Below are 9,490 nucleotides of genomic sequence, written 5' to 3' on the forward strand. Positions count from 1 at the left end.
AATCCTTCTGCTTTACAACCTCCCTCCTTCTTCTATCTTGACTGCGCTACGGATTGGAATTTGCCTCACTGTCCTTTTGTTACATCTCCAATAGTTATTTAATAGTCTTAACCTTTAAAGTGAAGCCAGCAACACCAAATCTCATAAATATAAATATCCCAAATTATAGTATTCCAAGCAAAGCTTTGTTTTCTTGGCTTTTTTGATTATCCTGGAAATTTTACATATGAAAACATGATGACATTATTGGGTTCATCTCCTAGTTAGTATATAAAACATTTCCCCAAAATAAATGATATAAAACTATTGTCTTCATTCCGTAATTGGTCTTGGACATAAAATTGATTATTGGACATTACATGATAGGTTTGTTTAGGTGTCTCCACTTCTTTATTCAAAAAATCTCCAAATTATATTGTCTTGAACTAGATCCAGAGGAGTAACGAGAAACTCAGAGGCAGTCAAGGCATATGATAGAGGAAGCTGTTGTGAATTCCTGAATTTAAGAGGTGAAGGCCAGAGAAGAAAGGTCACTCTTCCATTCTCTTGGGTAAATCTTCAAGCCGAAGTAAAATGACATACTTACATATTCGGCCTTTAGTGTCATCCAAATACAATGAAACATATTTTCAAACAATAGCTAAGGGCCATGTCATTCTTAAGTTAAACTATTTCATTTTGATCAATTTGGAAGCCAGAGTGAGCCAGCAGGAATAAGTGACAAGCCATGTCCTTACACAAGAAGCTATGTAACACCCTTCGAAGTCTTCTGCATATTTACGTATGACCAATTCCCATACCCTTCTACTTGCTCTAATTCCAATTCATTCTTTACACTAATATTCTTAAAAACGCTTCCTTGACAAAGAGCCTAAATGACTCAATTTCGTCATAGAGTAAAAATATCTATTCTATGTGAGTTTTGAAACCCTCACAGCATAATCCCACACTGCTTATTTATCCCTTGTCTTGGTTTAGGCGGGTAAATATATATCTGTGTGTGTGTGTGTGTGTGTGTGTGTGTGTGTGTGTGTGTGTGTGTGTGTGTGTGTGTGTGTGTGCTTGTTTCCACACTTCTTATGTTTCCATGGATGGGGATGTACTGCAGCACTGATGCTCCTGATGCCTCTCTAGGTCACTGTCCGGCCCATCTTTGTCACCCTTCCAAAAATTGACTCATCATATTTAGTGAGATTATGGAGAGTCTGGCATATATTGGACCCCTTGTAACAGAAGCTGGATCATCACAGTGAAGTGTAATAGTATCCTCTCTCTTTTTTTTTATCTTCCACTCCTCAAGTATACCGCCCTATTCTCCTCCATTTCCTGCCCTCTTACAGTAGGTCTAATGGGTTAGGGAATTACCTTTTCAAAGAAGCTCTGCTCTATAAATTCAAATTGATGTGGGAAGTAAGAGACTCAAGCATGTTCTAAAATCCAGCCACTTCCAGACATCCTGTACAAAGTAGGTTCTATGAATAACACTTTGGTTAATTCTCGAGAAAGGAGACACTGGAAATCCAAAGCCACAACTTATGCTTACAAATAGGAGGAATATCTTAGGCCAAATAGATCCTTTGTCTGTTTTGGAAATAGCAGTAAGATACTGCAAGCTAAAAAAGAGAAACCAGAGCCAGGCTGGAGTTCTGTGCAGTTCTTGGGACTAGATGTAGGATCATGAATTGATTGTGCTTCTTGGAGGCCTGCACACATAAAATTCTGAAAAATTGCCATCCCACAGGTGCATTGGTCAATGGTGAAAAGCTGGATTGTCGTCTGTTTGTTTTAAAACATGGTACTTGCTCAGTGATGCCTTCCTGATTCTTTACGTGGGCTTGCAATGAATTTGTCATTTCATTATTTTTCACTGTGGTTTCTTCTATATGTCTTTGGATGTGGAATATATTTTTTGGTAGGCTCCAGTCTTTTTCATCCATGGTTGTTCAGCAGTTAGTTGTAATTTTGGTCTGCTCATGAGAGGAGGTGAGCTCAAGGTCCTTCTACTCTGCCATCTTGTCCTCTCATTTTTGTCCTTTGTCTCTTTCCCTTTCTCCACAGAGAATCTTTTCTGTTCTTTATTGGGTTTCTGAAGGGTTTTCTTCCCCATAAATCTCCAGTTTCTTCTATCTAGCTAATCCATGTTTTAAAGTGAGTTCTTATTTCCCTTCCCACGATAGACTGACACCTTCATGACTGTAGCACTGTTTTGATCACCTTTGAATGTTCAGTAACTAGCACAGTTCCTATAACATGGTAGATGCTCGATAAATATCTGCCCAATAACTATTTGCATAAATTAATGAATTAATGAAAGAAATTGGAATTGCAAGATTAGCTCTTTCTTAGTAACTGATGAGCTCAATAAAATATTTAAGGTGAGGAAAAAGGAAACAAAATACCACTTGAGTTTTTGATTGTCTGAATGACTTTCAATCATTCTCCTATTTTGTCTACTTTTTAATTTCCTTACATGTAAAATAAAATCAGTGTGGTTTCAAGTAGTTCTCAAATGAGTTCTAGATGCTCTATTATGCTTCTCTAGATGTAACAGAGGGAGATGATAGGAACAGGAGGACAGAGTGGATTAAAATCTGGACTCAATCCTTCCAAGCAGAACAAAATTAAAATTTGAAAATGAATGAATCAGACAGTTTTTAGGTCTCTTCTAGCTTTATAATCATGTAACTTCATCATGTTATTGTTTTCTTCCTATTTTACGACTGTCATAAAAAGATATCTTTAATCATTTTTAGAATAGTAGTTTCCCCCAATCATCAGAAATAGGCAAAGCACTATGTAATTCTGAATGAGATTACACTAACTAGCTGGGTGATTTTGCCTTACTCATTAACTATATATCTCAAATTATAGTTATATACATACAAGAAATGCAAGTATTAGCCATTAATTGTTTCTCTTTAAGGGATCAATAGACATTTTTCAACTAAATTCTTTTTCTTACTGCATTGACCAACTTTGATTAAATTACTGAAATTTGATCTCTTGGAAATAAGTAATATGGCCTCCAGTTTCCAAGGAATTTTGAGAAATACAGTACCTTTTTTGAGAAGAAACATGAAAAATCACTTGTCTCCGTAGCTCAAGCAAGCTTGTCATTGCCACTGTCAGGGATTTTAACATTTGTGTGTGTGTGTGTGTGTGTGTGTATGTGAAGAACTATAGTTCATTCACTTAAATACTTGAGATCATCTAAGACAAATTTGATTATGTTCAGATATACAATATAATGAATTGGAATGTGACATAACAGTTTTTTCTCTGACTCTTCTACTTATTTTTTTAATCTAATTTTCTTCATCTGTAATGTTAGGAATAACTAAAATAAGCATATTAAGTGCCTGGAAGGCAGTGAGAACTCAACAAAAGGTAGTATGAAATAGGAAATGGAGCAGTAGTAGGTATGGCAGCAGCAGCAATAGTGATCTTAGTAGTTAAAAGATCCCTAAGTGAAGCAGCAAAGGATGCCCTCATCAGCTCTTTTCCTCACCTCAGAAAAGGGCTGTGTGGGGTGTGGCAGAGATTGCCAGCTGATCACCAAAACTGCACAGTATACTCTTTTTCCTGGCACTCAACTAAAATACATTTCCTGTTCTTCTCTGTAGTTAGTGTGGCTGTACAAATACGTTTTAGCTAATAAAATGTGAGCAGAAATGAAGTATGCCACTTCTAGGCTTGGATCACAAAATCTTCTGATACATCCTCCATGCTCTTTTTAACTTCTGGGCTTGATGAAATGAAGATGACTCTCAAAACTTTTAAAAACCAAGCAACTTCAACTTGCTTGCCTGCCCAGTCCTGCTGAAGAGGTTTGAACTATCCTACATGTTGAGGTCTCCTTGTTAAAGCAGCTAGCCCTCACTTAGTAGTACTACTAAATTTGAGTATGTATCTTAAATGTGTACCATATCAAAAATCTGTGGCATTGCCTTAATGGCAGTAGGCAACTGAGAAACGAAATACGTACTGGAGACTATAAAGGTGAAGACACACTTTATGCAGAGTGTATCATCAGTTAAGTATTGCTGTGTAACAAACCACTCCAAAGCTCAGCAGCTTTGACAACAATCATTTTTTCTCACTCACACACCTGTGGGTTAGCTGTGGTGGTGTTGTAAAACCTTGACCTGTCTTGAGTTGCTAGAACACGAGATGGATATAGGGGTTGGAAAAGGAGTTACTTATTAGTGGGAGTCGAGGATAGAAAACTGAGATAACAGAGCCTCTGAATAAATAGATATTTGACATTTAGATCTCATATATATAACATCCCTTAGAAATTTAACAGTTTCTACAACTAACCAGGCATTTCTCCCTGATTATAAATCACCAGGTGGAGGTCAAAGATGTATAATTCTCAGGACTAAAAATTTGACACAAAATTAAGTTGATTTAGAAAATTATTTTTCATCCCAAAGTTTGTTTCTTTTTCCTCTTCCATAAATTTGGACAGTGAGAGTCAGCTGATCTCGGAGGAGAAGGAAAAGCACTAACATTAACTGACTATGTTTTAGGAGTTGTAATTAGATTAGGGCCTTTACATGTGCTTTGCCAATTAATCTTCAAAGCAACACTAAAAAAGTATTATTTATTTCCCCCATTCTAGAATGTGGAAAGTGAGCACTTAATTCATTTGAAAGTGGCAGGGCTAGTACTTGAGTTCTAAACCTAGAATTCCGTATTTCATGCTTATCTCATTATATTGTGCAGCTAATATGCTGAAATAGCTTTAATAACAATTAGGTTGGGATGATACATATGCTCCTTCCTTTTCAGAGTGATGAAAGCGCCAAAAGATTGCCTGCAATGCCCATTTCTGTACATCTAACCATGTTTCCATTGGTTTAGGAGACTTCTAAGGACATTTTCAGGGGCCATAGTTAACTTTTGTTCCAGTTAGTGTTAACTAAGTTCCATGTCCACTTATTGCATGCTTAACCCCACCTAAGCATGAGTCCTTAACCACTGGAGAGAGTGGTTTAGAAAGTGTAGAAATTGATTACTGAATTATCTTTCATTAGTGGGTCAGGACCATTAGTCTCTGTAGGACATTAAGACAGGTTAGAGATTTTACCACTGGTTTGATTTTCTTATTTAAATGGTTTCTTTTCAAAAGACATTTGCAAGGACATGATTTTCATTCTAGATATGAGAAAAATAGAGACACAGGGAAGCAAAATGGCTCATTCAAATCCCCTGTCCTGTGACAGCTTTATGACTAGAGCCCAGGTATTTTACCTTGATCCAGAAATAATTTCACACCAACATACCACCTCTTAAAAATCAAAAAAGTTGCAAAATAGTAGTATAAGGGATTTAGGATTATCTTGTCCATAGAACACAATAGTTTGTATGTCAGAGAGGAAAAGCATTCTCAACTAGAACAGCCACTCAGCTGATTTAATATAATATATATTGAATGTTTGTGCCAGGCATTGACTGAGGGCTTACATCATTACTGCATCTAATCTTCAGGAACCCTGGATTTAGGTATTAATTTATCCCTCTTTTGCAGCCAAGGAAACTGAGAAGTTAAATATCTTTTTCCAGATAGCTCAGCTGAACCTAGGGATTCATGTTCTATCCACGGGTAGGAAATACTTGGACCTTGCTGGATGGAACTTTCTGGAAACTGCTTTATTTTAGAAATTCATCACCAAATTTGCCCTGAAGGTATTAGGAAATTCTGAAACAAGGAAGCAATGATTCCAAGCCACAGGAATTTCTCTTTCCATTCAATTAAATTCAACAATTTATTATCCCAAACTTAGGGTACATTGTTGGAAAACTCTTAAAAATAAATAAAATGGTGGGCAAACATATTCAAACAATCAGAAAGATGATCTGTAAGGGCTTAATTTCATAACTATTGAATCAGTTTCCTCTTTTGTATTTTTTGTTGAAAGCTCAATTCTATATAACACTCTGCACCCATTCCATGAAAACAGCTGCAGTGCATGTTCAATTTATTTCCCAGGTTATGGACATGGCTTGATGCTATAATTGTGTCCTTCCACAGATAGGACATTGCCATTTTAATCGACTCAGACTCAGTCTGTATAACAGTGGCCCTGATCTCTGGCTCTAGGTACATTTCCTTAGCAGATTCTGCTGTGATAACTTTTCTTCTATACTTTCCAACAATATTCTATGGAGAGCAATTCCACCTAGGCCAAGTACATGGTGACCTAACCAAACTAGTCTCTTTCTCATATGTTTGATACTTAGTAATATATTGGAGACTCTGCAAATGAAATAGGAACACTGTGACTTCTGTGCAGCCAGAGTAAATTATTGTCCTTGTTATTCTTATTGCTATTTGCACACAAGTGAATCCTGCATTTGCTTTTGAAGTATGTTAATTCCTTTGAAGTTGTACCAGACTGATTAGGGTACTAAGTTTAATCTTTCTTTTCTTTTCTTTTTTTTTTTTTTTCCTGCGGTACGCAGGCCTCTCACCGCTGTGGCCTCTCCCGCCGCGGAGCACAGGCTCCGGACGCGCAGGCTCAGCGGCCATGGCTCACGGGCCCAGCCGCTCCGCGGCATGTGGGATCCTCCCAGACCGGGGCACGAACCCGTGTTCCCTGCATCGGCAGGCGGACTCTCAACCACTGCGCCACCAGGGAAGCCCAGGGTACTAAGTTTAAAGGCTGACTCTTCTTTGTCCTTAAGATGACCTGTTTCAGTAGAATGATCATAAAATTTCCTACAGCAGGGGACTTCCCTGGTGGCTCAGTGGTTAAGAATCTGCCTGCCAGTGCAGAGGACACGGGTTAAAGCCCTGGTCCGGGCAGATCCCACATGCCGCGGAGCAACTAAGTCCGTGTACCACAACTACTGAGCCTGCGAGCCACAACTACTGAAGCCTGTGCGCCTAGAGCCCGTGCTCCACAACAAGAGAAGCCACCACAATGAGAAACCCGCGCATGGCAATGAAGAGTAGCCCCCGTTCGCCGCAACTAGAGAAAGCCTACGCGCAGCAACAAAGACCCAATGCAGCCAAAAATAAATAAATAAGTTAATTAATTAATTTTTAAAAATTCCTACAGCAGTAAATTCTTGTTTTCCTGAAATATTTTACATTCACTATAATATTCATTGAGAAAGGAGATCTTAATGAAAATTGCTGTTTAGGTAAGTAAGCTCACTCAGAGATGTGCCATTCTTTTCTCTCCTCTTCCCTTACCTCTAATTATCTTGAAAATTATAGGCAGTATATGCTACTGTTTAAGGCAGCTACTCTGGAACCAGAATGCCTAATCCAAATGTTGGCTCCACCACTTATGAGATGTGTGAGACAGACCAATCACATAACCTTCCTGAACCATAAACTCTCCTCTGTAAATAGGTAACAATACTGTTACCAGTCTCAAATATTATTGCCAGTCTCAGGTAATAATATTATTATCAATCTCATTCTGTTGTACAGATTAAATGAATTAATACAAATAAAACAGGTGGTGGTGGGATGAATTGGGAGGTTGGGATTGACATGTATACACTAATATGTATGAAATAGATAACTAATGAGAACCTGCTGTATACAAAACTAAACAAAATTAAATTTAAATTTTTAAAAAATAATTAATTAAATAAAATTTTAAAAAATACTAACAAACATAGAACAGTTTTTGATGTCACTTATTATCATCTATTTGAAATAAAAGCTTGGTGGCCTGATAAATTCCTTGAAACACAACTGAAATGTGTCTGCAAGTATATACTTTGCATTTGATTGGGTTGATTTTGTTCAGCAGTCATTTATTTGAATATTCATGCACAAAATCAATGATAACTTATCTATGTGTCCACTCCTTGTTTCTCTTGTTCTCACCATTCTCCCAGTGTCTCTCCATTGGGAAATGGAGGCTTGAACTTGTTCTACTAAATAATATTTCTTCCAAAAATAATAATGTATGAGTTGGAGAGAAGGGAAGATTGGTCTGTTTTTTGGATGAAGAACTACCCCTTCACCTGGTCTATCCAGATAGGAGCCAAATGTGTTCCATAAGTAAGTTCTGCTGAGTAAATGAGAATTTCATTGCACAGTCACATCTCATCTCTAAGTCCATAATAATGCTACATGTAATTTATTGAGAGTTTATTCTGCACAGGAAACTGAACTGAACTCGGCAACTAACTTATTTATCCCATATCACCCTCTAAACAATTTACAAAGATAGAATTATTAATCCAGTTTTACAGATTATATGAACAGAAAACAAGAGAAGTAAAGAGAATGCCCAAGTATGCAGAGTGAGGCAGTGGTAAATCTTAAATCAGAACTCAGACCCTTGGTTCCCAGTTTCCTTCCTTCCCTCCTTCTTTCCTTCCTTCTTTCCCTCCTTCCTCCTTCCTTCTTATTTTCATCCATTTCTTTTTTTTAAATTAAAAAAATTATTGAAGCATAGTTGATTTACAATGTGTTAGTTTCAGGTGTACAGCAAAGTGATTCAGCTGTATATATATATTATATATATATATATGAATATATATCCTTTTTCTGATTCTTTTCCATTATAGGTTATTATAAGATATTGAATATAATTCCCTGTGCTATACAGTGGGTCCTTGTTGTTTATCTATTTTATGTATAGTAGTGTGTATCTGTTAATTCCAAACTTCTAATTTATCCTGCCTCCCCCACCCCTTTCCCCTTTGGTAACAATTAGTTTATTTTCTGTCTCTGTGAGTCTATTTCTGTTTTGTAAATAAGTTAATTTGTATTTTCTTCCATTTCTAAATCATATCATATATGGGATATGTCACTGAACGTGGAGTTGGTGGAGTTTCTCTTGGGTCAGAAAACTTTTTCAGCTTCATGCCCAGGTTTTTAAGGGAAATCTCTCACTACCATGCTTTGGCACTGTTTTCCTGAAGGAGTGCAATTTGGGTAGATGGAGGGTGTGTGACACGGCTCTGGGAAGTCCTCTCAAAAGGGAAAAAAACAGGAAATAAATGTAAGATGACTCTCAACTACTTACCTGCCCAGGCTAAGTGAAGGCAATTGAAGGCACAATTTACTTGTTAACCAAATTAGGTTGGAGAAATGGTCAGAGAGCACAGAAAGGGAGGAAAATTGCCATTACAAAAATTGGCTAAAAAACTAGCTATTAAACTCCCACTTGTAGTTAATGCTTAGAGGGTGTATAATACGACCCTTTGTAATTCTATCTTTTATACTTCTAAGGAGAAAAGAAGTACTAGTCTAGAGGATAATGCCATATATTGGCTATATTGAGGCAGTGTGGCTATAGTTTTAATTCCACTGGAATCTTTTATTTTTTTGTGACCGTCTCCATTTTAGACTTGAATACTGAAAGGTAAGATAAGGAAAAAAAGAATGAACTTAGACATTTAGTACCAGACTTACCAGTCTCGACATGCTTTAAGGCAATACGGTAAGGAGGGGAGGTGGCAGACTTCGCAGCCAGCAGACATATGCTATTTCAAACCTAAATTCCTCTACTCT

Source organism: Kogia breviceps, chromosome 17 (assembly GCF_026419965.1).
Source record: "Kogia breviceps isolate mKogBre1 chromosome 17, mKogBre1 haplotype 1, whole genome shotgun sequence".
Classification (NCBI taxonomy): Eukaryota; Metazoa; Chordata; class Mammalia; order Artiodactyla; family Physeteridae; genus Kogia; species Kogia breviceps.